Source organism: Stegostoma tigrinum, chromosome 1 (genome assembly GCF_030684315.1).
Source record: "Stegostoma tigrinum isolate sSteTig4 chromosome 1, sSteTig4.hap1, whole genome shotgun sequence".
NCBI lineage: Eukaryota > Metazoa > Chordata > Chondrichthyes > Orectolobiformes > Stegostomatidae > Stegostoma > Stegostoma tigrinum.
The window spans coordinates 86,321,765-86,348,428 of NC_081354.1; the positions used below are offsets into that span (position 1 = coordinate 86,321,765).

The following is a 26,664-nucleotide window of genomic DNA, read 5'->3' on the forward strand; positions in this document are numbered from 1 at the left end:
TTGACAAATTTAGATGTCAACTGAGTGCTGATATATAGCAAATTCCCAAATAATGCTAAAATGAAAGCATAATATGTCCCTTCAGTGAAGCTGTAATCCACATGTAGAAATGAATGCTTTGCTTTTATTACTTATGTATTTCTATTAAAAAGCACAGTGGTATGCTGCTTCGGTACAGTATTTTAATAGCTACCAATCTGCAAGCATCACTGGTGTTATCTGACATATGGAGGCGTTGGTGTTGGACTGGAGTGGAGAAGGTCAGAAATCACATGACACCAGGTTATAGTCCAATCAAGCACAGAACCACAGAATTTTATCGCTAAAAGAACTTTAGTTCTCTCAGGGCAGCAACATGAAAGAAATTCAGGGATTTACATATACATATTAATCATTTAATATTTTCTAACTGATTGAAGATTGAACAGCATCTTAGGTTTGATAATATATCCTCATCAATTGTGTGACCCTTTGATCCCACCCAGACCCATTGCCCTACCACTGCATTTCCCATGTCTAACCTTCCTAACCTAAACACGCCTGGGTTCTATGGGCAGCTTAACATGGCCAATCTACCTATACTGCACATCTTTAGACTGTAGGAAGAAGCCGGAGCACCCAGGGGAAACCCAGGCTGACACGGGGAGAATGTACAAACTCCACACAGACAGTTGCCTGAGGCTGGAATCAAACCCAGGTCCCTGGCATTGTGAGGCCGCAGTGCTAACCACTGAGCCACCATGCTGCCTGAAGAGGCATATTATGCTTTCATTTTAGCATTATTTGGGAATTTGCTATACAATTGGATGGAATTGAGATTTAGAGTCAGGTTGGGGCAGAGAGCAGGGCGTTGGGAATCATACTTGGAGTTTGCGTGTGTCAGCCAGGTTGGTGATTGTGGCGGTGACAGTAACTGATTGCAAAAGTTTATTGTAGTGTGCCTCGATCACAGGACCGGAAGCAGTTTAGTTTTAGAAGCTGGGAAGAAAATATTCCTGTTAGTCTTGGTTCACAAGCTGTGCTAGAAAGGCACCAGTTTTTCTGAAGAGCAGTCCTTGCTTGCTGTTTGCATTATACTTCCATGTGTCATAAATTCAGTTCATTACCTTAGTCTTGTTTTCAAATCCTTTTTTAACCTCATCCTTTAGTCTCGGCAGCCTACATGGCTTCTCTAATTCTTGCCTCCATCACATTCCTTCCCTAACTTTGACTTCACCTTCATTGTAGATCTTCACAACACTTGGCTGTATATTTTGGATGTAGCCAGTGTCAAAGTGATATTGTTATTCTACTTTACACTAGGTTCACAGGTTGGGTCATAATTTAACAGGTGGTCGGTAGTTAATATCTTCATTATATATTAAGGATATGTTATGCTTCATTCAACTTTTACTTATCAAAACAAAACCTGGTGCAAGGAAAAGTTAACTTTCATCATCTTAACTCAATAAGTATGCAAAATTGTAGAGAACAACAACATTTCTGGAGAAGAATCTCAGTCCACGAACAAAAGGAAATTGCTGACATTATGAAGGTGCATATCTTATAGTCTGACCTTGACTTAATGCGGTGAGTTATCATTGGCACAAGGGCAGTAATATGTTAAACACCCCCCTTATTGCATGAATGAAAGGCATTTACAGATTAGCACATTGCAGTTAATGTAAATTTGAATTGTAGTAAATTGAAGCAATTAGCGGTAGCAGCAATCTTTTCCCAGTGCAATGTTGAGACTGTGGTTCTAATACGATTATCTTATGTGCTGCATGTCAACTGTAGCTTTTCAAAAATATAAACAGCCTGAACTGAGATAAGTATAATTCCACTGAAAATCTGCCACTACTATCTCAGTCATGTTATTATAAATTCAGGCAGATTTTAAAAAGACTTCAGCTAATTAAGATATAAAATGTCACAGTAGCCAGCATAGTCAGATCATGAATGAATAAACAGCTTAGCATTTTCTATTTTACATTTGAGAAGTTCAGTCACAAAGATAAATACAATAGATTAAACAAGAAGGTGATATAACATTGCAATAAATCATACTTTAAGCCTACAGGAATGCTACTTCTGTTAACTTTCATATCACTCCTAAATATTTCACTGAAATATTGAGGTATTTTGCAAGGTCAAACATTAGTTTTCCCTTTGAGAAATAAATTGTGTGATATTGCTTATAACATAGATATTTGTACCTTATTACATCCAGTTTCTAGGAAAGGGCCAATTAGTTTATGCCAACCTTTATTCCATGTAAGCTTCCTGCCACCTCCCTTCACCTGTCCTTACTAAAATATTTTACATATTCCTTCCTGGACCATTTACCTTCCTGTTGTTACTCTTCTTTTTTAACTACTGTCAATTCCTGCGTCGATGTTTTTGATAGGTTTTCCTTATATAAACTCATCACTCTGCAGTTATGAAAATTGGTCTGTGGGCTGCATGACATCCAACATGATATTTGTCGGTGATCATTTTTTCTTCATTTTTATTCATGCAGAGAATTTAGGCATCAGTGTCAACGCTAGTATTTGTTGTCCATTCCTAATTGTCTGAGAAAGTGGTAACCTCCTTCTTTAACATACTGAAGTAGATATCAAAATACATGTTGTCAAGTGTTGCAGTCACCTGTAGGCTAAACCAAACACCATAGCTTTGCCAACAAAGCGATAGTGTCACATTGGGACAATGTCCAAATGGACAGCCCTGTCTCCTTTGAATGGGTTTCCACTCGGCACTTTTTTGGAGGACTGTGAGGCAGGATGGAATAACATCCCTACCCCAGATGCAGTTCAGAGATGGCCACTGAGTTGGCCGAATGCCAAGGCAAGCTGTTGCAAGACCTGCTTTGGCTCGTGAGAATTTAATAATATGTTAAGACTGCAAGCCTCTCTAGCCCCAAATATCCAACATCCTATACCACCTCGAGGCAGTGAATCCCTTCCATAGTCATTCATTCAATATCCAGGGAAACTATTCGAGAAGATTCTAAAGGAAAGAATTAATCTCCACTTGAAGAGGCTAGGTTTATTGAAAGCATGCCTTTGTTAGGGTGAGGACAAACCTAGAAAATTTGAGGCAGGTGACCAGGTGTGTAGATGAGGGTAGAGCAGTTGATATAATTTATATGAATTTTAGAAACACCTTTGACAATGTTCAATGTGAGAGACTGATAAGGAAGGCAAAAGCATATAGGCCCCATGATAACTTGGCAAGTTTGATCCAAAATTGGCCTCGGGGAGAGAGGATGGTGGTAGAAGGTTGTTAATGTGACTGGTGACTGGTGTCCAATAGTGTACCATAGGGGTCAATGCTGTGTCCCTTATTGTTTGTGATATATATAAATTACAGAGAAGGAAATGTGAGGAGGATGATGAGTAAGTTTGTGGATGACACAAAGATTAGTGTCTGGTTGAGAATGAGGAAGAAGGCCTCAGATTATAGAAGATATAGGTGCATCAGTCTGATAGGTAGCTCAGTGGCAGACGGAATTTAACACCAATAAGTTGATACAAGTTGGAAGAAGGAACAAGACAAGGGAGCACTCAATGAATAGCAGGATATTGGGAAGTTCAGAGGAACAGTGGTACCTCAGGGTGCTGATCCACAGATCTGCTCAGGCACCAGAATAGATTAGTCAGGTGGTAAAGAAGGCAAATGAGATTGATCAGTTGTGGAGAGATAGTCGGAACACCGCCCGCTTCTATCTCCTTCCCAAAATCCACAAACCCGCCTGCCCTGGCCGACCCATTGTGTCCACCTGCTCCTGCCCCACTGAACTTACCTCCACCTATCTCAACTCCATTTTCTCCCCCTTGGTCCAGGAACTCCCTACCTACGTCCATGACACCACCCAATGCTCTCCACCTCTTCCAGAACTTCCAATTCCCCAGCCCCCAACAGCTCATCTTTACCATGGACGTCCAGTGCCTATACACCTGCATTCCCCATTCAGATGGCCGAAAGGCCTTCCACTTCTTCCTGTCCCACAGGCCTGACCAGTCCCCCTCCACTGACACCCTCATCTGCTTAGCAAAACTTGTCGTCACCCTCAACAACTTCTCTTTCAATTCCTCCCATTTCCTACCGACAAAGTGGGTGGCCATGGGTACCTGCATGGGCCCCAGCTACACCTGCCTCTTTGTAGGTTACGTGGAACAGTCCCTCTTCCGCACCTACACTGGCCCTAAACCCCACCTCTCCCTCTGTTACATTGATGACTGCATCAGCGCCGCCTCGTGCTCCCACGAGGAGCTCGAACAGTTCACCCACTTCAGCAACACCTTCCACCCCAACATTAAGTTCACCTGCACCATCTCTAATACTTGTCTCTCCTTCCTGGACTTCTCTGTTTCCATCTCTGGCAACCACCTAGAAACTGATATCCATTTTGCCATTCCCTATTCCCAATTCATTTGCCTCCGCTGCATCTACTCCCACGATGTGGCATTCTACTCACGTGCAAATCAGATGTCCTCGTTTTTCAAGGACTGCAACTTCCCCACTTCAGTCGTCGAGAATACCATCGACGGGGTCTCCCGCATTTCCCGCAACTCATCACTCATGCCCCCTCCCTGCAATAACAACCAAAACAGAATCCCCCTCATCCTCACCTACCACCCCGCCAACCTCTGGATCCAACACATCATCCTCTGACACTTCCGCTATCTGCAATCCGACCCCACCACCAAAGACATTTTTCCCTCCCCAACCTTGTTTGCTTTCCGGAGGGACCACTCACTCCATGGTTCCTTGGTCCGCTCCACACTCCCCTCCAGCCCCACCTCACCCGGCACTTATCCCTGCAACTGCAGGACGTGCTACATCTGCCCTTCACCTCTCCCCTCACCCCCATCCCAGGCCCCAAGAAGATTTTTCACATCAAGCAGATGTTCACCTGAACGTCTGCCAATGAGGTATACTGTATCCGCTGTACCCATAATGGCCTCATCTACATCAGGGAACCAAGCAGAGGCTTGGGGACTGCTTTGCAGAACATCTACACTCGGTTCGCATGAAACAACTGCACCTCCCAGTCATGAGCCATTTCAACTCCCCGTTCCCTTCCTCAGATGACATGTCCATCTTGGGCCTCTTGCAGTGCCACAACGATGCTACCCGAAGGTTGCAGGAGCTGCAACTCATATTCCGCTTGGGAACCTTGCAGCCCAATGGTATCAATGTGGACTTCACAAGCTTCAAAATCTCCCCTCCCTCTATCACATGCCAAAACCAGCCCAGCTCATCCTCACCTTCCTATCCTGTTCTTCCTCTCACCTATTCCATCCTCCTCCCTCAAGCCCCAACCCCATCTCCTACCTAATAACCTCATCCTGCCCCCTTGACCTGTCCGTCCTCCCTGGACTGACCTATCTCTTCCCTACCTGCCCACCTACACTTACCTTTATTAGCTACATCCCCACTTCTTTGACCTGTCTGTCTCCTCTCCACTTGTCTTCTCCTCTATCCATCTTCTATCTGCCTCCCCCTCTCTCCCTATTTATTTAAGAACCCCCTTCCGCTCCCCCATTTCTGAAGAAGGGCCTCGATCTGAAACATCAGCCTTCCTGCTCCTCTAATGCAGCTTGGCCTGCTGTGTTCATCCAGCTGTACACCTTGCTATCTCTTTATCAGTTGTAGCATAGGTTATACATTGGAGCTGTACAGGATTTTGTTTAGACCACAGCTGCAGTACTGGTCACCACACTGCAGTAAGGATGTGAGTGCCGTGAAGGGGGTGGGAAGGAAATTTACCAGGTTGCTGCCTGTGATGGAGCATTTTAGCAATGAAGAAAGAGTAGATAGGTCGGGTTTAGATTAGATTAGATTCCCTACAGTGTGGAAACAGGCCCTTTGGCCCAACAAGTCCACACCACCCCTTGCAGCATCCCACCCAGACCCATCCCCCTATAACCCACACACCCCTGAACACTAGAGGCAATTTAGCATGGCCAATCCACCTAGCCTGCACATCTTTGGACAGTGTGGAGGAAGCCGGAGCACCCGGAGGAAACCCACACAGACATGGGAGAATGTGCAAACTCCACACAGACAGTCGCCTGAGGTGGGAATCGAACCCAGGTACCTGGCACTGTGAGGTTGCAGTGCTAACCACTGAGCCACCATGTTTTCTTTAGAGTAAAGAAGGCTGAGGCAGAGAGTGGTGGTATCTGATTGAGGTGCGTCAGATTATAAGGGACATGGACAGGGTGCATAGAAAGCAGCCGTTCGACTTAGTTGAAAGGTCAGTAACAAGATGGCACAAGTTTAAAGTGAATGGCAGGAATTTTATAAGGGGCTTGAGGAAAAGTTCTTTTTTACCCCCAGAGGTTTTGGGAATCTGGAATTTGCTGCCTGAGAAAGTAGTTGAGGTGGAAAATTTCTTTTATAAAAATACTTGGATGAGCATGAACAATATCATAATGTTTAAGGTTATGTGTCAAGTGCTGGAAAGTGGGCAGACTGTAAATTTACAGTAATTTACTTTCATTGCAGACCTGATTGACTGAAGGACCTATTCTGTGCTGCAAGATATTATGATTCATAATGGACTAATCCCTGCAACCATGTGAGATGGAGAAAAAATGAACTTAAAAACAACCAAAGAAAACATTCAAGATAACAAAGTGTGAAGCTGGATGAACACAGCAGGCCAAGCAACATCTCAGGAGCACAAAAGTTGACGTTTCGGGCCTAGACCCTTCATCAGAGAGGGGGATGGGGAGAGGGTTCTGGAATAAATAGGGAGAGAGGGGGAGGCAGACTGAAGATGGAGAGAAAAGAAATAGGTGGAAAGGAGACTATACGTGGGGAGGAAGGTGGGTGTTAGGTCAGTCCAGGGAAGATGGACAGGTCAAGGAGGTGGGATGAGGTTAGTAGGTAGGAAATGGAGGTGCGGCTTGAGGTGGGAGGAAGGGATGGGTGAGAGGAAGAACAGGTTAGGGAGGCAGAGACAGGCTGGGCTGATTTTGGGAGGCAGTCGGGGGAGGGGACGAGCTGGGCTGGTTGTGTGATGCAGTGGGGGGAGGGGAAGAACTGGGCTGGTTTTGGGATGTGGTGGGGGAAGGGGAGATTTTGAAGCTTGTGAAGTCCACATTGATACCATTGGGCTGCAGGGTTCCCAAGCGGAATATGAGTTGCTGTTCCTGCAACCTTCGGGTGGCATCATTGTGGCACTGCAGGAGGCCCATGATGGACAGGTCATGTAAAGATTGGGAGGGGGAGTTAAAATGGTTCGTGACTGGGAGGTGCAGTTGTTTATTGTGAACCGAGCAGAGGTGTTTTGCAAAGCAGTCCCCTAGCCTCCGCTTGGTTTCCCCAATGTAGAGGAAGCCACACTGGGTACAGTGGATACAGTATACTACATTGGCAGATGTGCAGGTGAACATCTGCTTAATATGGAAGGTCATCTAGGGGCCAGGGATGGGGGTGAGGGAGGAGGTGTGGGGGCAAGTGTAGCACTTCCTGCGGTTGCAGGGGAAGGTGCCGGGTGTGGTGGGGTTGGAGGGGAGTGTGGAGCGAACAAGGGAGTCACGGAGAGATTGGTCTCTTCAGAAGGCAGACAAGAGTGGGGATAGAAAAATGGCTTGGGTAGTGAAGTCGGATTGCAGATGGCGAAGGTGTCGGAGGATGATGCGTTGTATCCAGAGGTTGGTGGGGTTGTGTGTGAGAACGAGGGGGATCCTCTTGGGGTGGTTGTGGCGGGGGCGGGGTGTGAGGGATGTGTTGCGGGAAATGTGGGAGACGCGGTCAAGGGCGTTCTCGACCACTGTGGGGGGAAAGTTGCGGCCCTTGAAGAACTTGGACATCTGGGATGTGCAGGAGTGGAATGCCTCATCCTGGGAGTGGATGCGGCGGAGGCGGAGGAATTGGCAAGAAGGGATGGAATTTTTATCTTGGATTCTCCAGTATCTGCAGTTCCCATTATCTCTGATACAAAGAAAACATTCACTTGATATTGAAATAAACAGGTTCATGAAATCTATTCAACGATTTATTTCCCTTCAAAGGTTAATTTAAATCCCTTCAAGAGAATGAACAAATCTTTACTGACTAACCTTATCAAAAAAATCGAATTACTTTATTGACTTTTTACAACTGACAATCAAAATGTGAACATAGCCATTCCCTCAGATTTCAATTTTGTGAACCAAAATGTGCTCAACTATAACATCATTACATGGAGAAAGCAAACAAAGGCTTTTTGAAACTGTAGCAACAATTGGCTGTGGGATAGTTTTAAATGATCCGTCAATCAGTACAGGAATTACTAAACAAAAATTCTTTTTTCTTATTTATTATTTAGCTTCGGTATTCTTCCTTCTGCCTTAATCAAACAGCATGGGCTTGATTCAGATTCCATTCTGCTACATCTTTGCTTGGGAATTGGCTTGACAGCAATCCCTAAACATGGGGCTGATTGGATATATATCATTATTTATCACCAGTATCAGGAAAGTTGTTCACCATTCTGATTGTTGTTGGGTGTAATCTCTTTCACCTTATCCCTTAATTGTGGCTTTCAGCTGTTAGATTTTCCCAATATACTCACTCAAAGCACACTATTACACATGCTCTGTTCTTCCAGATTTACTGTCTGAGTTTCAAACAATAATGTAATGGTTTACAGTAAATGCTCCAGCTATGATAATAAAATTGACTGTAAAGAACATAACTTCATCACTTCATAGCTTTAAGTTGATTTGTTTAGTAAAGAAAAAGACATCCATGAACAGGATTGTTAACATTTGTAAAATCACAGAATAACTTTGAGATATTTTAGTTTTAAGATTTTTAAATTTGTGTGGCCCCAGAAACTAAATTAATTAATGGAATTGCTTCTCCATTCATCAGATGAATTGTGCTGAAAAGCTTTCATGTCTTTTTCTTATGTCAGTGTTGTCATGACAACCCAATTAGTTGGGTTATTCATTTTCCTTCCATGCCAGTGAGATGCCACCAAACATTTAAGTTATTGGTTGACAAAAGCAAAATCATATCTTTAGATTCCACAGAATACATCCTTTGCTATATTTTTGAAACATGCCGAATTTGAAAGTAGCAAGTGTTCTAACAATTCAGCGTCCTTTCATAAACTCTGTATTTCTTTGTGCCTGCGTTTGATGGATACTACTTGATCATTATATTTTCATAATGTGTCGGCTTCACCTAACAGCCAGTGATTTTTCCAGTGACTTTTTTTTGCATCCATAAAAAAAAATTCATCATATCTTTTGGACTGTTGCAATAGGCTAAAAAAAAAATCAATGTTCACTTTTTATGAAAATAAATCTTGCTATATATTTGTGGTTTCATTTTAAAAGGAAGAGAATGCCATCAGCTGGACAAACCGAAGGTTTCAATAAGTTGTTGAGCAAGTTTGCTTCTAGTACCACACCCCACCACCCCCCGACCTTTGCTTCTAGTTGCTCCTGGGAGATGAAATCAGTTTATATTTGATTGCATGGTTATAGGAAATAGCACAGAATATAAAATTCCTTTCGCAAATTATTTTATCAGATTAAAGTCATGAAAGTATATAGAGTCAAAGATCTACAGCACAGCATTTGGCTCATCACATCAGTGCCAGTCAAAAACAACCATCTAACTATTCTAAGATAACGAAGTGTGGAGCTGGATGAACACAGCAGGCCAAGCAGCATCTCAGGAGCACAAAAGCTGACGTTTCAGGCCTAGACCCTTCAGCAGAAAAGGAGGATGGGGAGAGGGTTCTGAAATAAATAGGGAGAGAGAGGGAGGTGGACCGAAGATGGGTAGAGGAGAAGATAGGTGGAGAGGAGAGTATAAGTGGGGAGGTAGGGAGGGGATAGGTCAGTCCGGGGAGGACGGACAAGTCAAGGGGGTGGGATGAGGTTAGTAGGAAGGAAATGGGGGTGGGGCTTGAGGTGGGAGGAGGGGATAGTTGAGAGGAAGAACAGGTTAGGGAGGCAGAGGCAGGCTGGGCTGGTTTTGGGATGCAGTGGGGGAAGGGGAGATTTTGAAGCTGGTGAATCCACATTGATGCCATTGTGCTGCAGGGTTCCCAAGTGGAATATGAGTTGCTGTTCCTGCAACCTACAGGTGGCACCATTATGGCACTGCAGGAGGCCTAGGATGGACATGTCGTCTAAGGAATGGGAGGGGGAGTTAAAATGGTTCTCGACTGGGAGGTGCAGTTGTTTATTGTAAACCGAGCATAGGTGTTCTGCAAAGCGGTCCTCAAGCCTCCGCTTGGTTTCCCCAATGTAGAGGATGCCGCAGCGGTTACAGCAGATGCAGTATACCACATTGGTTGATGTACGTCCGCTCCACACTCACCTCCAACCCCACTACACCCGGCGCTTTCCCCTGAAACTGCAGGAAGTGCTACACTTGCTCCCACACCTCCTCTCTCACCCCCATCCCAGGCCCCAAGATGACTTTCCACACAAAGCAGATGTTCACCTGCACATCCGCCAATGTGGTATACTGCATCCGCTCCCTATCTCCCCACCTATACTCTCCCCTCCACCTATCTTCTCCTCTATCCATTTTCGGTCCACCTCCCCCTCTCTCCCTATTTATTTCAGAATCCTCTCCCCATCCCCCTTTTCTGCTGAAGGGTCTAGGCCCAAAACGTCAGCTTTTGTCCTCCTGAGATGCTGCTTGGCCTGCTGTGTTCATCCAACTTCGCACTTGGTTACCTTGGATTCTCCAGCATCTGCAGTTCCTGTTATCTCCGATCACCTAACTATTCTAATCCCATTTTCCAGCATTTGCTTTCTGAATTGTTCCATTGTTTATATACATAGATGTTGAAGAACTTTTCCCCCCTCTCTCTATTCCAGCATGAACCTGATTGAGTTGTCTAGAAGAAGAGAAGGGCTGAACGAGTAAAGTCAGACAGCTCAGGATACGCAGAAAATGCTACAGACTGACCTGCCTTTAACTGAACATCTACATCTGTAGACAATGGTGCACTTCATTCAATTTTGCAGGTGAGAACTGCAGGCGCTGCTATTTAAAAAGAATGCTAAGACAGACACATTATTTTTTCCTTCATTCATGGGAGGATGGTGTAATTGGCTAGGCTGCATTAATCATCCATCCCCAATTGCTTAGAGGGCAGTTGAAAGTGAACCACATTTCTGTGGGTCTGGAGTCACATGTAGGCCAGAATATGTTAAGATGGTAGTTTCCATCCCTAAAGGATGTTAGTGAACCAGATGGGTTTTCCCCAACAATCAACAATGGATTCATAGTCATTAATAGACTCTTAATTCCAGATATTTATTGAATTCAAGTTCTACCGACTGCCTTGACAGGATTCAAACCCAAGTCCCCAGAACATTATTTGGGTCTCTGGATTAAAAGTCCAGCAATAATACTACTAGGCCATCGCCTCCCATTGGCCATACTACGAAAATATGAGAATGCTTGAGTGGTTAAAACTTCCAAGCAATGAAAGACAGTTTGTCAGAGTAATCAACAGTCAGCTAAATTTAATGTTCATACAGAGATATATCACTTAATTAGCTACAGTGCAAGGTTCTCAGTAAGATCTATTATTCAAATCTCTGTATTGATGGAGACCGATGAACAACTCAAAAATTACTTCAGCCTCTGCGTTGGTATTCTGACTTTACGGGACTTACATGGGGAAGTGAACTTCAAACGGGCAGTTCACCTGCTTCTACAAAGATCTCTGCCTTTGAGGAATTTTGAACAGTTCTGACTTACTTTCCTGACTTGGTTAATTGCCTAGGAAATGTCAGACAGACCTACACTGTCTCTGGGGTAACTTTAAAATTGAACTCCAATTCTCTCACACTGAAACCCCAACCGTCCAGGGAAGCTCCCTGAGCTCCTGATTAGTCACGCAACCCCACACTTTAATCTCGAACCTTATCTGACCCAAATATCCCTGACACCCCGACTTGCTGATATAACCCAATGAGACCTCACTACAGATAACACGGTGTGAAGCTGGATGAGCACAGCAAGCCAAGCAGCACCAGAGGAGCAGGAAAGCTTGACGTTTCGGGTCTGGACCCTTCTTCAGCTTCTCAAATTCTCCAGTAAGGGCAGTTCCTACTATCTCTGAGACCTCACTACACCCCAGATGCAACTGAAATAGGCACCACCACCTGACTGCTGTTGATTAGCTTCCATCGTTTAGCTTAGCCCTGACATGACAAATTGTCTTGACTTGACCTGACCTCATTTCTGTTCCTGAGCCACTAACATACTCTCAGACGTACTCACTTTTCCAACTCATCCATATATTATCCTACCAATCTGACACTTTACCCACCTATCAGCCCACCTGAATGCGACTCAACACAGTTGCTTCTTTCTGCATTTTCCATGCCTTTAAAACGCTATAATTGTACCAGCCTCTGCTGCTTCCTCTGAAAGCTCATTTCATACACACTCCACCCTCTGGATGAATAAGTTGTTCCTTTTATATCTTTCCCCTTTCACCCTAAATCTATGCCATCTGGTTCACCCCTTAATATAAAACTGTGACCGCTCATTCTAGGTTACCTCACATTTACAGTACTTCAACTTTGTCGATCCCCTTTAGCATCTTACGCACCCCAATTAAATCTTCTGTCCATAAGACCATAAGACATAGGAGTGGAAGTAAGGCCATTCGGCCCAGCCAATCCACTCCGCCATTTAAATCATGGCTGATGGGCATTTCAATTCCACTTCCCTGCACTCTCCCCGTAGCCCTTGATTCCTTGTGAAATCAAGAATTTGTCGATCTCTGCCTTGAAGGCATCTAACGTCCCGGCCTCCACTGCACTCCATGGCAATAAATTCCACAAGCCCACCACTCTCTGGCTGAAGAAATGTCTCTCATTCTTCTAAACTCTCGTAAGTATAGGCAAAAAACACTCAATCTCTCCTCATCTTTGGAATTAACCTAATGAATCTTCTCTGAACTGCCTCTTATAACGTAAAGGGACCAAAACTGCTTCCAGAGCTTAACAGCCAATGTTATCAATCCCTTGTACAATTGCAGCAACACTTCCTATGTTCATACTCTATTCCTTCGGCAATAAATGGCAACATTCCATTTGTCCTCTGTATTACCTACTGTATCCAAAGTTTATTCATTGTTTCACCATTTAAATAAGAATGAAGGGAAAAGTGGGTAAGGTTTGCTATTTTGTACAATCTTCCTTATCTGATTTTTCTTGGTACACATGACCATAAAATACTTTGTACCCTACTGCTGTATTTTGTTTTTAATAAAATGCATTCTGTGTAGTCATCAATATAACAAATGTCTTTTCATCTTCATGTTTGAACATTTGGAAGTGAAGAGCCCTGAGATCTTAAATCTTTCCTGCATGGGAAGAGGTGTCAAGGAAAAACATGTTAGAACTTCATAGAACAAAATAGGTGAGAGCTGTGACTCTTCCTAGTTATCTGTTATTGTAATACATCAGTTCTTTTTGTTAAGACATGACTCAGTTGGATTTGTCTGAATGCACAAACCCTGAAATTGGATGGGCTAACTCACAAACTGTCATTATAATTCCAATAGGAGTGCAGTAGAAAGCCTCAGGAATATGTGGCAACTGGAGATTCTGCCTTTTTTGCTTATTTCCTAAAAAAACATACCTAAGGCAAAACCTCTGTCTAATTTAAGCAATATCAATTGCAACTAAGGGGACAGGAGCTTTCAATGCTAATAATCAGGTGTTCCTGAGCTCAGTGGGACCAAGACTAATAATGGTAGTGAGAGACAAAAAAGAAGCAGATGCTGGAATCCAAGGAGACAAACAGGAGGCTAGAAGAACACAGCAAGCGAGTCTGAATTTAGAGGAAAGGAGCAGTCAACGTTTCAGGGTATAACCTTCTTCAGGACTCAAGGAGTCCTGCTTGTCTACCTGTTAATGGCGGTGGCCTGTCCGCTCAAGAAAATGGCCTTCAGAAGTGAACCTCATCAAGAAGGTGTTGCAGGCTCTGGTGAAATATAGAAAATATGGAACAGGAAAATGGCTTATACATTAAAAATGAATATGCACCAGTATAATTTGATAGGAGTCAATGTTGGAGGGGACCATCAGGTATGATCCCGGTCAAGCAGCCAGGATTTCTGAAAATGTAATTGGGAGGCCCAAAGCATTTAATACAAATGGTGTTGTTTACTTGTTTATCTGAAAACCTGAATTTTACGCACATTTATCTCACTGACCAAATTTTGAAATGGGTTTCATATTTTCTATAAATAGTGCTGTCAGACTCCACAGGGCAAGCAAGTTCTTTTATGTGCACTGGCCTGAATAATTGATATTTGACACTATGTTTTTCATCCTCCACATTTGCTTTTCTTTTTAGGTCCACAAATGAGGCTGCAGTAATTTCTTGTACTGGCATGGTTTCAATTTGCTACCACATCTAGACTATCTCGTTGCTGCAATTGAAACATTCGCTGTTAGGTCAGTTAATAGTGTGTGCTTTGAAAAATAGAATTTTGTTTCAGTCCGCAGGGAAAAGACATATAAATCTTTGTCCACTTCATATTGCAAAATACTGCTAAAGTTTGTGGTTTGAAAGATATTGAATTCAGTTAAGATTAAGCATACTTGGAACATAGCACGATGCTGGGACAGAGTGAATAAAAAGCAATTTTTTCACATTGTAACATTTAGTAAATGAAGCTTTATCCATCATTACTGTGCATTGTTATCGAACAGAATAATTACAAATTACAAAGTGGCAAGGTAAAGAAATTGAAAGTATTATAATCTTGGCTTGATTGCAGATTTTTTTATCAAAGCCGTACAAATGTTTTTGGATTTTTTTACCATGCATATATTATTTGAGTAGTCACAACATTGTTATCAACTCCTTTTTATTATACTGTTAGTACAATTATTTGAGAATAATCTTTTTCTGCTGGTAGGCCATCTGAGAATGTCTTCTAATTGGTAGCACTTCAGCTTTTTACCTTTTTGCATGATATCTTTTTGGATCAACCAGTTCATAGATGTTACCTCAGGAACAGATGGGACATGAACTTGGTCTCCTGGCTCAGAAATAGAGATATTACCAGTCCACCACAAGAACTTCACTTTGTCCTTTAAGGTCTATTATGACAATCAATTTACCTGACATATCTGTCATTATTAATAACTGAAAATTAAACTCAAATACCTTAGCATTCTCTGAGAAAATAACAAGGTCATATTAGAATGTTCAAAATGTGACAACTCTGTTAACTTAAGAACAGACATGAGCAGGAGAAATTCAAGTCAGTGGAGAGAGTTCATGAGGGAAAGGTTCTGCCTAAGAACAGCCAATTCCAATTTTTGTGTGAATCTAAATTTAACCAGCACAGATATAAACAGAGATGGAGAACACAATAATGAGATGAATAGAGATAACGGGAACTGCTGATGCTGGAGAATCCAAGATAACAAAGTGTGGAGCTGGATGAATGCAGCAGGCCAAGCAGCATCTTAGGAGCATAAAAGCTTTTGTGCTCCTTAGTTGCTGCTTGGCCTTCTGTGTTCACCCAACTCCATACTTTGTTATAATGAGATGAATAGCATTTCTTTCTGTATCAGTGTTACATATAAAGGTTTCTCAATGCACCAAAGATTAACTGTCCTTTGATATGAATTTTAATTATAGCCTAAATGGAAAGCTCAGTTGCCTTTGTAAAGCTACATGTACCACCATAAGCATACATGATCTACAGTTTGCTGATGACTTCAGTGTGATTGCCCACTCTGCAGTAGATTTGCAAGCCTCTATCAATCTCTTCAGTTCTGCGTACAAAAGATTCAGCATATACTTAACTGCTGCCAAAACAAAAATCATACATCACCCCATATCCAGTCAGCCAAGTATATCATCTCCCATATATTTGTTAAGGAAGAGACCCTGGAATATGATTAGTGGTCCCCATATCTTGGTTAATACCTCTCTGAAAAGGCCACAATTGAGAAGGAAATCCACCAATGGATCAGCTAGACTGGATACTTTGGATGGCCAAAAAGCATCAATTCCAACCAGGTTCTGTTTTCCCAACTTTGAAATTGACACTGTTCCAAGGGAGAACAATGACAACATTGCAAAGTTAACCTGAAGCTCTTCCTGGAGCACAGCAGCGTTGAAAAGAATGGTAGCAAGCTCCTTGCAGTCAATCATTCAAAATAGTGATGCTGAATGAAATTCAGTAGGATTCTGAATGACTTTACCTACAGTGAGAAAAATGGCTATCCTGACATCAGGAACAACTGGCTTCATAATTAACTGAGATCTCGACATTGAGATCAGATTCTCATTAGGCAGCAGGGAGTTGCCTATTAAAGGGCATTATTACTTGTTAACTGAAGATCTTCTCTCATTATGCAACTTTCTATCATACACCCATCAGTTGTAAACTGGATGCTGAAAACTCTTGATATGGAAGTCAGAGCAGGTACTAGCCACTCACAGACCACATCTGGGGTCTTCAAGACTTCAGGTCACCATTTCGCCAAAGGACTTCTTTATTGGACACCAGTCACCCACAGACACTACATTCACATACATTAGCATTGGATGTATGCCAGCCTCCCAAGAATCATCATGGCCCATCTCCAATCCATTTGTAACCTGCATCAATACTTCAACACCGCACTTTGAGGTACAATACAAACTATGATGGTAATGCTACAGCAGCGATACTTTGTGCTGAGGGACCTCAGACTAGAGTAGGCTGCATCTCCAAGTTGTTTGCATGCTTTCTTAGCACTCATTCACTCTGGTTTTACCTGGATGCTCACAGCTTCTCTATCTTGCCACTTTGTGCCTAGTCCCTTAGACAAATGTACTGGTGGATTTGCTGTATTGCCATGTTGTTTAGAGCAGACATAACATCAGGAAAGTTGTGGTTATCATCAGTACTCAGTCAAGGCAAAGGAGATAGCTCCACTGGTCCCTGCACAGTAAGTCAAGGGCAGCATATGATGACAGCCCAGAACCACTTGAGTCAGAGTCAGGATCCATTCTGCATAAGGTGTGAGGAAGTGAATATCGGTCAGCTCACCACCTGTCATGAGTCTTTCTGCCCTGTGGACTGTTTTCCTCCTGGAGAAAGACAAGAGGAAAGCACTAAGGGAGATGAAAGTGAATGGCACAGCAATTAGTTCTGGTGGAAGTGCAGATCTGTCACAAGCAAGTGAGTTGACAGTGCAGAGGCCATTCAGGGGTAACTGTGGCAAGGGATTGAGGTGGATATCAGGGAATGTAGGAAGATTTGGCAAATATTGAGTGTAGAAGAACATGAGCCTTGGTGGGAGGTGGGTACAGTAGCCAAGGTAGAATGATTGTGGGGTATTGGAGAGATGATGTTGACACCTATACTGGAGTGGAGAAGGTCACTAACCTTTGCCCTACATTGCTGTGCATTGTTCCAGATGGCTGAGACTGCACTGACATGGTTAGCAATTTAAAACCAGACTGACATCATCTGGTATTGCAACCTCTACTGCATATCCTGGAGGAAGAGGATGTACTGCCCTTGCGCCACCCCAACTACCTGGAGACATCCATACCCCTGCCTGCAAAATGGGGTTCTAATTTTCTTGAACTGGCCAGTGCAATTGTCAGGAACCATGCGGGGCAGGACCAGACTGATTGTGCACTCAGACAAGCACTAAATGCTTTTAAAAGATTGTGCCAGCATCAGAGATACTGGGCTACTCTAGGATATCCTGGCAACAGTCAGTTTTTCCAAGTACAGCGAGTAGTAGAATGGTGCTAGAATTGGATGAGATGGATGAGACAGGAGGAAGCTAGGTAATTAATGAGGCTTGTATGATCAGATACAGCAAGAAAACTTATAGGTCCTGTGGAGCAAAACCCTCCATGAAATTAGACGAAATACATTTAGCCAAAAAGTTCATCCTCAGCCCACAGCAATGAGGCTGCATGCTGCTTGAGTCACAATGGTTTAATGCTGTGGCACCACCACAGTGGCAGAAAAGGAATTAAAGTGGGAACAAATCTTGTAATCCAGTTTTCACTGCTTCGTGGCACCTCCTGCCCCAGGCACACAATCTCTACAATTCTGCATACAAAAGACTCAATATATTCTTAAAGGTTGCCAAAGATCTGTGGGTTGAGAATTAGCCTATTCACGCGCAAGAAGAGCCACGACAAAAGTTCACAATATAGATATCGGCCTTGAATTAGCGGTCAACCAAGATGATAACAATAGTCTATACATAGAATCATTGGTTGGGTGGTGGAAGTGGCGGGTGGGGGGGGGGGGGCAATATCCAGGTTATGCTTGACACATCATTTTTGTTAATCTGCAATTTAACTTTTAATATTTCATTAACCTTGTATTTTGTAAAAGTCAGATTTGTAACAGTGAAGAATAATTTTCTGGTATCATTGTATTAATCAAAGTGAGTGTTAATGAAGTGGGAAACTTATGCTGCGCAGTGTTAGAAAATTCATTGGAAATGGGTTGAAACTGAGAGCAGATTCATTTTTAATAAAACCAGCAGAGGAGACATATATCCTATCGGTCTGGGTTGAATTTGAACACAGTTCCTGGAACTTTAATTCTATGTTGAATCCAATGCATCATCCACTGGAAAAAGTTATTCTCAAGATTAGTCTATTGCTTTCAAATAATTAAAGACTGAAGAAAGGAGTTGAAATATGTGTTTGCAAATAATCATTTTGTAACACAGTCCTAACAAAAAAATCTCAACAGATTAAGCAAATGCAACAGAATAGGATTAGAACAAAAATCAAACACATTTGCATGAGGAAGATCAAACAGGTCTCAGAGCATGATGTTGGTTGTTATCTATTTCAGGCTGGGATAGAGATATCTTTAATTCTCCAAAACAACATTAACTCTCTCCACTTATTTCCTTTCATCTTACAACTTTTTCTTGTAAAAAACAAAAGTGTGGAATTTCTTCAAGGTTCTCCTGCACAACAGCCTAAATTTTACCAGAAGTGCAGTGGGAAACTTTCTTTACACATATTAAGAAGATTACTTCCAAAGGAATTATCACTTCCGAATAGGAGCACCTCTCTGAAATCCGAGTTAGAAAATGTTGGCAGTTCACGGCGATTCAGTCAAGATCTGAAAAGTTGAGCAACAAGAAGAACAACATGTACATGTGTGCAGTAAAGAATGTCAGAGCACATCACATTGCAAAAACTTATAAAATCAATTAGCGTACAATGTCCTCTGGTAGCTTTTTGGGACAACTGAATTATATCAAAAACCGAAGATCAACTAAAGAATAAATATATGAAAAATGCTTCATGGCAATCACAGCAAGCCCAAATGAAATATAAAATAAAAGGCCAATGTTTCCTGATTCTAAGGAAAGGCGACAATCAAAATAATGAGGCCTAAATTGAATAGAACTCACAACAGTATCAGCATTCGAAATTTGTGTGCCCAAAGGAAGAGGCCTAAAAAAACTGTCTAAAATATGTTTCTGCGTCTCAGTTTAATAAAGGTGAATGCTAACTGGTTCAGTTCCTTTAGATTTCAGCCAACTCAGATCGAAGCCTATCTTCAGCTAAGTCCTGAAGGGGCAAGCAAATCAAGGGGTGGTGGGAGGCAATGAACATAGAAATTTGTTACTTTCAAACATGAGGAATGGAATAAGATCACAAAAGAGATTTCTTTGGGCTAGAAATCAGCCAGCAAAGTAAATTGGAAAATCTTTAAGTCAAACCACATAGCATTAAAAGAATTATCACACTTACTCGACAGTTGCTATACCCTGGTGCAGATTCAAGAAGGCTCCCCTGAACTTGTTCAGTCCAAAAACATTAATTCATTTCTAAATTTCCATTAAGCAAGCTCAATAAACTGTGAAATTGAGGAGACATGGATAGATTAAACCACCTTTGTTATGGGGATCCACACATTGGCTGCACTGCACCAAATAGAGAAAGGATCTTTTTTCAGGCAATTGAAACTGGCCCTCTGATACATGAACAAAAAAGAACTTTGAATTAACAATCATTATTAATTCAGGAGATTTATAACTGCTCTGCCCTCTCTCATCAACAATCATGTTATCTTATCAAATCAATAATTGTAAGAAAGTAATTATGATATGAGAGTGGCAGGCTGTTTCTTTGTGAAAAGTCACCTCCATAAATCCACAGGCAAAACAGGAGCTATAAAAGAAGAAGTTCAAAAAAGTGCAATTACATGGTGTAGAATTGGCAGTAAAAGTGTCAAGTTTGCAATTCTACTGCCAATAAATTGGTGATTACAAATAAATTGCTTTTAAATTAAAAATGAATTCAAACTCGATAATATTTCTAGGATCCCAGTGCCGTGTCTCTGAAAACAATATGAAACAAGACATTTTGGAGAAATATGTGCAAAGTTCTGTGACAACCATGGATTCTCTGAAGAATATCACTTATGAGTCAATTTTCAGCACCTTTGATAGAACAAAGTATAATAGTATTGATTTTACTGTCCTTTTCTCAGTCTTGATCCTTCCCACTGGGCTTGAAAATGGATGGCTGGGACTTGTTTTGGCCTATTTTACATATACAAATTAGGATCCGATCACCTACAAATGACTACATTGCAATTTTAGACACAAATAGAAAGCATTCACTGTGCACAGCCTTCCCTATCAATTTCATGAGTGCAGGAAATTTAGCAGCAATGTTTAAAGATTCTCCATTTACAAGTTTCTAATCAGATGCAACCAAAGCAATTTTATCAAAATACACCAGGAAATCATATTGATATCATAACTGCACCTTACACTGCTTGTCTAATATCCACTTATAAATTTCAAAAATCCATGTTCTTGTACATTTTTATCATGCTCCTTATAAAACAGAAACACACAAAATACACAACATTTTAGAAAGATGCAATATGACATGATGCATTTCCAAAAATACCTTTGCAGAGTAGTTCTGATGAAACAGTTAGAAACAGGAGTAGGCCATTTGGCCCCTTGAGCATGCACTGCCATTTGATAGGACCATGATTGATTGAATACTTCAATATCTTTTGCCCACAGTATTCCCTGTTGATATAGTCTGAATTACATAAAGTATATCTCATGGAACAAGCCATGTATTTATGTTTCAGTTGAGCCTTCTGCAATCTTCCCTCATTTAACTCTAATTTCCTCTGTTTCTTTTCATGTGCTTAGCTGGTCACTATTCAATAGATTTAATTGTATTCTGATATTTTGTTTCCATGTGGCTCAATTTTAGGATGAGTGCAGATGTAATAGTTGTAAATTCCACAGTAAACATTAAATCTGCACTCTGTATAAGATCTGCAGTCAGTTTGCCTAGACCAGCAACCGCCTTCCAAATATAAATCTGTTTTAGTTGATTAACTCATGCAGACAGTTCCAGATTAACATTCTCTTTGGTAAAAAGAATTATCATTTGCAGAACAACTTTAACGAAGGCAATTTATAATTTAAAATTATTGCATAAACTCTACAGTGGCATTTTTTATACTTGTGTTTTTGTAAAACATGTGCCATGGCTCGTGGACAGAGAATGATAAGTAATGTAATTCTTTTCAAGGCATTTGAATTCACAGTCAACTGGATTAAATATTTCATTTAGGTAAGTATTTAGATCCAAGTGTCATGGTCTTTCACAAAGAGGGTTTTATTCTGGCAGCAATTGCAGTAGAATTGTTTGCCTTTACAATCAGTGGTGATAAAGCATCATGAGAGTTTTACTGAAGAGTTTCATTGCATGCTGTCATAAAACCATGCTTTCTGTTAATGTTGAATATAATTAATTATTGAGCTGAAAACAGTAGTTGAGTTTTAAAAATTGAAACAGTATTCTGGTGATTTAACACAGCTGCTTCTAAGGTGGCTGAACATTAAAATGCATGTACACTGCAAATCACAAAACCATTGTAACAGAGCCACCCTGCATAACTGAACCCATCAAACATAATCACCTTAGAAGAATGTAAACGCTCCACCCTCTGATTCATTCATTAAAGATCCAGACAACCTATGCATCCAGCAGGATCACACTACCATCCAAAACCAGCCCAGCTCATCCCCGCCTCCCTAACCTGTTCTTCCTCTCACCTATCCCCTCCTCCCACCTCAAGCCGCACCTCCATTTCCTACCTACTATCTTATCCCGCCTCCTTGACCTGTCCATCTTCCCTGGACTTACATATCCCCTCCCCACCTCCTATCTTCTTTTCTCTCCATCTTCGGTCCGCCTCCCCCTCTCTCCCTATTTATTCCAGAACCCTCTCCCCATCCCCCTCTCTGATGAAGGGTCTAGGCCCGAAACGTCGGCTTTTGTGCTCCTGAGATGCTGCTTGGCCTGCTGTGTTCATCCAGCTCCACACTTTGTTATCTTGGATTCTCCAACATCTGCAGTTCCCATTATCTCGGAACACACTACCAGATGCATTTTGGATAATGGACGCTGGCTAAAAAAGGAACATATCCAACTATAATAGAATTATATCCTAACCATAGCCCTGGAATCAACTTGCTGTGACCATGTCTGTGTAACTGCTCAGTTGGTGAGAGAGGATTATATGATGAACCAAACAATTCCCCTCTCTTTTGTTTTGCAAAACTATTTTGTTTTCTCTTTAGAACTGAAGGAGAGATGAAAAAGAAGCAGAACTCTTATGTGAGTCAGAAACTCTCTCTCCATCCAACCTGCAAGCTCATTCACATAGCATAAGCAATGTTTTAAGAATCAATGCAGGAGCAACAGTCTCCAGGAGAAAAGATGAATTGTCTATCAAATCTTTAAACTCTCTTGACGCAGAATCTAGAAAGACCATTGAGCCCAGTTTGAAATCATCCAATTTAACAATCTACAGTACAAGATATACATACCACCTACATTTATTGTACTTTAAAGCTATTTCATCTATCCTTTCACTTTATTATTTGCTCGACTCTGTGTGAAACCTTAAATGCATGTGTGCGTGAGAGTCAAAATATTTTTATTGTTTTTATAGATCAGATGTTAAGTACACAAACACTATTCTCCTTTACCATAAAATCTTACAAAGAAAATCTGCCTTTTATAATCAGTGCATCCAAACAGCTAAATATCCAATGAACTGACAAGCACACTCCTTACAAAACAAAAGCTGTTTGCAGTCTATTAAGAAGTGGAAAAATAATTCATCATTCTACCTTTTGTTAACAGGTCATAATAACATTCTTTCTTTGGCCTTCCCTGTAGTGACATGGACCTACTGGCATCCTGAGACCTCCAACGGGTAGCTCCCTCTGCAGGACTTTTCTTAACTAGGCAATATCTCCCTCGCGTGGTTGCCACTATGCCTGCAATTTCAGGGCAATGATCAGAGTGTGATTTGGAAATTCTGTTCCTCCAACATCTCAGGTTGAGATGGCATTGCCAGAAATGTTGACTATACAGTTTATGTGATTATAGCATGTGGACGTTCTTTCCCCAGTCTGTGAATTCCCAGATTGGAAGTGAAACAGCTCCTCAGCCTTAAACAACCCCTGAAATGGTCAGAAAAGACTTTGAAAATGCCACGAGATTGAATTTGTAGAATTATCTTTAAGCGACATAATTGCAGAGATGACTCATCTGTAAACTGAAAAGATTGTGTCAGGAACTATAGGATCAAACCTGGCACATGGAAAAAGAAATGATGCATCAATTCAGCATTGTTTGCTTATTCCCTTATGGTGTTCTTTGCTGCCATTGCCTAATTACATGTTTTTCAACCAAATACAATAGATCCCCTACTACATGATCTTCATTCTTTTCAAGTGAATGTTTCTATGGATATGAATTTCTGCTGAGCTGCTCCCATTACAAAAGAAGTGTTTCAGTTACATGTTTAGAATTTGCAAGATAAGTGAGTGGTATAGCCGCCTATCATGACATTCTTTCTTTTTACAGATGTTTGACTTTTTCTGAGAGAGGAGGTTTGAACCTCGCTTGGTCTTACATATTAGTCTTCTGCTATTTATGTCAATTAAATTCAGATAAGGCTTGGGATTCATAGTAACATTTCAATTTCTGGATCAAATGGTGCTGGGTTTAGAAACTATGCCAAACAGTCCCAGTAAATGAAGACCAGAAAATGTGGTCCAAGTACTGGGTTGATACACGGTGGCCATAGGTTTAAAGGTTGTATTTCTGCTTCTGCATCAGATATTATGGTGCAGTTTTCACTCCAATAAGCACCAGCAAGTGCATTGGCTTTGAATATCAGGCTGACATTGAGTCAGATTGTTGGGGAATCCTCCAAACAACAGAAGGATAGTTGTGGCTGTTTAGCATGGCTGCAAAAAGTCAAACAAAAAAATACTTAGAAGGAGAATATTGTAAAAGCAATAGGAAACTACCCTGGCTAATCTTGGTTTGAGACTCTGAACCATGAAGCCAAAATTAGGCACTGCGCCAGGGTGGCACACAAGAAGTGGATGCAAGATGAAGTTAAAGAATTTCAACATAGTTTGTGCTAAATGTGGAATCATAAAACCATATGGTACTAAAAGATGCCATCTGAAAAATACGGGATTAATTTCACAAAATTTAGAAACTTTTTTCAACCTAATAAGTGGAGCGATAGAACCAAAATCTTAATAGATACTCCTAGAGGCAAATGGATTTCTGTTGTCCCCAAAAAATAATTCTTTAGCAGAGTTTCAGGAAAAGAAATCATGCTGAAGTAGCTGAAGAGCATTGAATTCAACATTGGACAGGAACAGAAATATGTTGTGGGTTAAACTTTGCCTTTTGTTTATACAGCAGGCAGCCCATATACTTCATGATACCTGGTGACTTAAATGGATACACGTTCTACGAGTCCTAAACACCCTGGTAAACGGTTGCATACCAGGGCAGGGGGTGTAAAATTATAAGATACGAGCATAAACAAAAAGCAGCCTGGCAACTTGAAGCCAGCCTGCACCTCTTAAAGAGCAAGTACATTGTTTCTGGAGAAAGTACTGTAATCCATTCTACTAATGCTGTTGTGGAAACATAGGAGAATGGCATCTACTCAAAGGGGTCCAGGTAACCTTCCAGACAAACATTACAGTGGCAGTGGGAACAGGTAATCACTGTGGATAATACCAGGAGCATTACTACCAAGGACTTGGCTGTAGTGCCACAGGGCGCTCAGTGGCCTGACATGATGAGTCAAAAACAATGGCTGCATGTTCAAATGTCATGTCCCATTAGCTATACCAGTAATCTCACACTGTTCGATACTTCATACTAACATCAATCAGCTACAAAGAGTGGCTATCAGTAAGGACATATCACACTTGCAGTTTCACTCCACTCTTATACATTTAGCACGAGGACACACCCACACCCATGCCCAGGAGTTTGGCCATACTTCTGCGATCACCTCCCTTAGCTAAACACATGACACCACACTCATTGATGGAATAAGTTGGCCCTGGTAGAACCCTCATTCGTTTTCATTATTTTTAATTTCTTGGTGGGCCAGAGGGCCTGTTCCCCTGCTGTATTGATTATATTGAATTGTATTTTATCCATTTATCAATTTTGAATTATGAGTTGAAAATGACTGATGAAAACTTTGGGACAGATTAGGTTAAAAAGAAAGAACAGACCAGGTAAACTTTGTTTGTGAGGCCAGGCCAAAAGGCTAATTGCAGGCTGAGCCCTGATTAACAGTTTTCAACAGGCACGGTGAGCCCCAAGAAAAGCATTGTGTTTAAACACATAGCAGAGGTTGGCTATTAATAAAGTCAGACCAAAAGACCACAAGGTATGGAAGCAGAATTAAGCCATTCAGCCCATTGATCATTGCTCACCATTCAACCATGCCTGATATAATTCTGAACGCATTCTCCTACTTTTTCCTCATGCCCCTTGGCATCCTTACCAATCAAGAATTTATCTCCTCTTAAATACACTCAATGTCTGGTCTCCCGAGCATTCTGCGACAGTGAGTTTCACAGATTAACCACACTCTGGCTGAAGAAATTCCTCCTTATGTAATCAACGGTCATGGGGATAAGGCAGGAACAGGATACTGATTGTGGATGATCAGCCATGATCATAATGAATGGTGGTGCTGGTTCGAAGGGCCGAATGGCCTACTCCTGCACCTATTGTCTATTGCCTTAGTGGTTTCTAGGATCTGGTCCCAGGAGGTCAGGGCAAGACTTTATGTTCAAGCAATTGGCAGCTAATGACTGGTGACTGAAGCCTCAGGGGGAGTTGAACAGCCTATTAGGGCAAAACCAGAGTTAAAATTTGTTTTGTGATGTTTTCTGGGAGATGGTTCTAGGCTACTGCTGAAACAGAATGGAGTTTTGAAAGCTCTCTGCTGAATTCGCTGCACCAGCTTCTAAAGAGGGAAGAGTAGAGTTAGAAGCATTGCTGCTTTTGCGTGGATGAACTGAGAAGGTGACCCTGATCAATGTCTTATGAAAAAAACACAGCCAAAACATCCGCAGTAACACGATGAACAATGCGTTATGAAGGACATTGAAGTAATCTAGCCAGATTTGCTATTTTATTTTCTTTAAGTATGTTAGTTGGCCTGTCTTTTGTGTGAATGGGGCTGAAAACAAATGGTTTGTGTTTAAAGCACAGACATTAATCAGCTTAATGTGCTGTTTAATTTTCACTCTGCTAATGTTAGTTTGCATTTAATAAATTATTAAGTCTTTT

The 26,664-nt window shown here is 41.6% G+C and overlaps 1 protein-coding gene across 5 annotated transcripts in view; it reads right to left on the bottom strand.

Moving 5' to 3' along the window:
* Positions 1–26,664, bottom strand: part of kcnip4a (potassium voltage-gated channel interacting protein 4a) — a 1,101,054-nt gene that overhangs the window by 412,406 nt on the left and 661,984 nt on the right. The window contains exon 1 of one of the 5 annotated variants that reach the window (XM_059646932.1): positions 23,163–23,184. The exons of the other annotated variants lie outside the window; for them this stretch is intronic. The gene's annotated coding sequence lies outside the window, so the exon portion shown is untranslated. Of the gene's footprint in view, positions 1–23,162; positions 23,185–26,664 lie in introns of those variants that run through there. 5 annotated transcript variants of the gene reach the window in all.